The following is a 4698-nucleotide window of genomic DNA, read 5'->3' as shown; positions in this document are numbered from 1 at the left end:
AGTTCCATCCACTTTGCTGCTGGACTGGGTTAGGGGCTTTAAATCAAGCGGCTGGGGAAGAGAGCCCACGAACTGGCTTCAGGGTCAAACATCAGAAAGGTTTTCAGACCTTTCATGTGGCCTAGTTGAGCTACTTGCTAACAAAGCTTTGGTGAATTGTTACATTAAGTCTATCAACTTCTGTGCCTTGGGGAGCATTCTCATCTTAGTGATATGTAGACCATGGGGATTGGGGAAAGTTGGAGAAAGAAAATCCATCCTAGTACACGGAAGGGACCATGACAAGGAGTGAGATTGGAGAAAGTAAGCAGGGGTCACATTATGAAGGAATTCGTGTGTCTTAAAAAGGAAAAACTCCCGGAAGTATACACTATTCCCCACTAAAAAAAAAATAAAAAAAAAAAAAAAGAACTCTAATTACACTTTGATTCTCCACCAGAGCTGGGGAAGATGGGCAAACCCCCTTCACCCTTCGTGTCATCAGTCACTTCTGTCATGGGTCCCAGTTCTGATGGGAACATGTTATAGCACTCAGGTGTGTTGGATCACTATAGGAGCTAAAAAATTATAAACAAGGAAATTGCATGAAAGATCTTTCTAGCAGCAGTGTGGGAGAAGGGTTTGAAACTTGCAAGGCTGGAGGCATGAGAAGCTGGGGATAAGGAGACCAGTTAGGAAGCAGTTGCAGTCATGGATGTGAGAGCTGATGAGGGCCTGAAAGAAGGCAAAGGAATCATGGATGAAGAGCAAACACCAGATTCAAGAAGTTTTCAGAAGGCAAAATCAGAAGCATTTGGCAACTAATTGGAGGTAGGAGATTGGATCCCCATGCTATGTGCTTGCATATAAATACAGACTCCTGTATGTCCCACATCATAGTTTTCTCATCTCACTGTGTTGGCATTATTGATTAAATAGTCTCCAGTGTCTTCCACAAAAGCTGCAGCCATGTGAGTCTTGTTCTCAGCTACGTTTCCAGCATATACCATGTTTCCCCGAAAATAAGACCTAGCTGGACAATCAGCTCTAACGCATCTTTTGGAGCAAAAATTAATATAAGACCCGGTCTTATTTTACTATAATATAAGACCAGATCTATAATATAAGGTCATATTTTACTATAATATAAGACAGGGTCTTATATTAATTTTTACTCCAAAAGACTCCTTAGAGCTGATTGTCCTGCTAGGTCTTATTTTTGGGGAAACACGGTAGCACACTGCCTGATATGTGATGGGTCTTTAAAAAAGATGAGCTGAATGAATAAAAAATTAATGAATAAATGACATAAAGAATGATCCACTCATGGATGGCTTAAATGAATAAATGGTTAGGAGATATCAACTAAGGGAGAAAGAACAAGAGGAAAATAAGGTTGGAGTTCAAAATGCAATTTTTTTTTTCGTCATGTTGGGTTTGAAGTGCCTATGGGATCTTCAGGGAAGATGTTCAGCTGCAGTTGGAGCCCAGGGGAGAGCTCTAGTCTGGCATTATAGATTAGGTCGTGGTCAGTAATAGACGGACATTCACAGCATAGGTGTAAGTATACAGAGTAAAGCAAAGAGGACAAAGGACAGAGAAGTTATTTCTAACCCGAAAGCTGGTGTTTTTGTTTTTGTTTTTGTTTTTTGCTTCTATTGAGATACAATTCACATACTATAAAATGCACCATTTTATTTTCCAACTTTGTTTGTTTTTTAAATTTTTTTATTGGGGAATATTAGGGATCAGTGTGTTTTTCCAGGACCCATCAGTCGTTGTCCTTCAATCTAATTGTGGAGGGTGCAGCTCAGCTCCAAATCCATCGCCGTTTTCAATCTTAGTTGAAGGGGGTGCAGCCCACCATCCCATGTGGGAATTGAACCAGCAACCTTGTTGTTGAGAGCTCGCACTCTAACCAACTGAGCTATCCGACCACTCCCCTAAAATTCACCATTTTAAAGTATACAGTTAAATTTTGTTTAGTATATTCAGTGTTGTACAACCATCACCACTATGTAATCGAGAACATTTCATCGTCCTCCAAAGAAACCCCACCTCCATTAGCAGTTATTCTCCATTCCCTGTTCCCTCCAGCCCCTGGCAACCATAAATTATCCTTCCGTTTCTATGGATTTGCCTATTCTGGATATTTCATTTAAAGGGAGTCATACAATGTGTGACTTTTGTATCTGACTTCTTCCACTTAGCATAATGTTTCCAAGGTTCATCCACGTTGCAGCATGGATCAGTACTTCATTTAGAAAGCTGGTGTTTAATCTTTGGCAAAGTTCCTTGCAGCCCCATCCTGATTTATAAGGTTATCTTGGACCTTTTGAGTACATTCCTCAAAGTCCAGATGATGGATCCCTTCATTAATCCATAGAATTAAAAAACTCATTATGGAGGTCTCCTCGGCACCTGGGAACACAGTGACCCCCACTGTGGCCGGGCTCTGCTGCTGGCGGATGCTGAGCAGCTGCGGGCCAGGAAGACTATGGACGCTGCTCCCGCCAGACTCTGAGAGGGGGCACTGCAGGCTCAGAATGAGACTTCAGCCTCTCTCTCAGTCAGGGAATGGTCACTGTGGAAGCTAGGGAGGGCCGGAAGCTGAGCCTAAACCGGTGACACAGTGTCTACAAGCTGGTGGAGGACATGAAACCGGTCCAAAGACAACCTGGAGCCCATCCTCATGCAGTCAGTGGAGGAGCTTGGAGTCTGGGGTGACCTGGTTTCAGTGAAGAAATCTGAGGGCCCAATCAAATAGTTCCTCAAGGACAGCTGTATATGCATCCCCTGAAAACAAGATGTTGTTGGAAGAGGAGAAATTGGAGAGACAAGAGGGAAAATTAGAGAACACAGTGAAATTTCTGGGAAGCTGTCTCCTACCTGGAGATGGGGATGAAAAACGATGTCAAGTCAGAGCTAAACCCTGAAGTAGTTGTAGCCACTTCCTTAAAAATCTTGGTGTTGCGGTTGCCCACATACATTCAACTACCCCAGAAGAGCCCAGCACATGGTGGGGCGAGTATTGGCATGAGGTGATGGTAAATGGGCTTGACGCCCTGGGGATATCTACATCTGTGGTGAACTTTGAGAGGCCCAAGACCAAAAGATATAAGTACTGGTTAGCCCAGCAGGGTGCCAAGGGAATGGCCCCCACCAGCTCCCATGTGATCTGAACCTATGCTCCCTCAAACGCAGCAAAGCAGAATCTGAGGAACGGTGGAGCAAAGATGGGCGAGCTCTGACCAAATGGGGAATTTTAGAGAGCATATGGGGACGTCATACTAAACATACACATGTTAAATTCTTCATATTTGCCATCTCCATCTTTGACTGTTCACATATCCAGCCTCATTGGAGGCAGTCTTGCTCAGGAAGTACCCGGCTGTAGAGTTCACAAGCTGAATATTAATAGTCTGAAACTGTCTAGTTCCTATTTCCTCTTCCTCCTTTGGAATTCATTGGAACAAATGGAAGAGCTAGTTATTGTCTCCGATACTTGGCTCATTCTCATCTGAAGTGAACATTTGTTACCTCAAAATAAAATAAAAGAGGCTGTGGTCTTAAGAAAATAAATATCAATCAATCAATCAATCAATTAATCAATCAATCAAGCAAGCAATCAAGCAATCAATCAGTCAGTCATCTTTATGGCTGAAAGAAGCCACAGACAGAAACCTCAGCAACTCCCTGAAAGCAGCCCTGACTTCTCTGGCCCACAGCCATCTATCTGTTTCTCTGACTCACAGGGCACTCAAATATGTGCCCAATTCAATGCCTGGTTCTGTAAATTTTCTGTATGTCTTTTTTCTCAAGTCAAAGTGAAAGCTCCTGGGGGCAGAGGGGAGGGAACGTCCTGGGCTATATTTCTCTTTTTTTGTTGCAATGCTCAGCACACTGTCATATGGCAATCTTTCCTGCAAGCAAATAGAAACCACTTATACTTAAATGATCCTTCTATTGCTAAAAAGTTTCCAAGAACAGTATTACTTTGTTTTTAAGATGGGTTTGACTCTTTTTTTCTCTTAGACTCTGTAATAGACAACTCTTGGATTAAATGCCCAATTTACCATTATTTCCTGTTTTCTGGGAACTGGTCCTCTTTTCCCCATTCCAGGCTGCTATCCAGCTAGAATGCCTTGGTCCAGCTGTACTGGTTCTGTATGGCTGGTGTCCATTCTCATAGGCTGGTTGATGCCTACCCCATACCAACTGCTAAACATTATCAATATCAGTCCTGTGCTACCATCCACATTCTAACAGCAATAGGTTCCCAGCAGTTATTTTTTTCCCCAAGATGTCTGTGCTACCCGCATCACAGCTAGATGATCTAGGAAGAGGCTTTGCCAATTAGATCCCTTTCAAGAGGAATATAGATTTGGTTTATATGATATTTTGAACAACAACAACAACGTAAATTCAGGAGCATACAAACTGGAAAACCAGACAAAGCCAATCTGAGCAGATGAGAGAAAGGAAACAGGGCGGAATCCTGCAGAGAAGAGCAAACTGCAAGAAGAGATGGATCTAGAGTCAATGCCATTCAAACCCCGATTCCAATTCATTCTTACAGGCTGCTGCATCTCTGCTTTCGACTTCCATTAAATGCCTATGTTATGTGTTGAATTAATTTACTGAGGCACTGATATTCTCATTTATTGCAGGGGTGGGGGAAGGAGAATCAGAAAGAGAAGAGCTATTTGTGTTTCATTC

General features: G+C 42.6%; 1 pseudogene; it reads left to right on the top strand.

Moving 5' to 3' along the window:
- Positions 1 to 2556: 2556 nt before the first annotated feature.
- Positions 2557 to 3161, top strand: LOC109448878 (large ribosomal subunit protein bL9m; annotated as a pseudogene).
- Positions 3162 to 4698: the final 1537 nt, after the last annotated feature.

Source organism: Rhinolophus sinicus, linkage group LG05 (genome assembly GCF_036562045.2).
Source record: "Rhinolophus sinicus isolate RSC01 linkage group LG05, ASM3656204v1, whole genome shotgun sequence".
In the NCBI taxonomy this organism is placed as follows: Eukaryota; Metazoa; Chordata; class Mammalia; order Chiroptera; family Rhinolophidae; genus Rhinolophus; species Rhinolophus sinicus.
The sequence above is the reverse complement of the archived record's forward strand: the minus strand, read 5'-3'. Positions and strand labels throughout refer to the sequence as shown.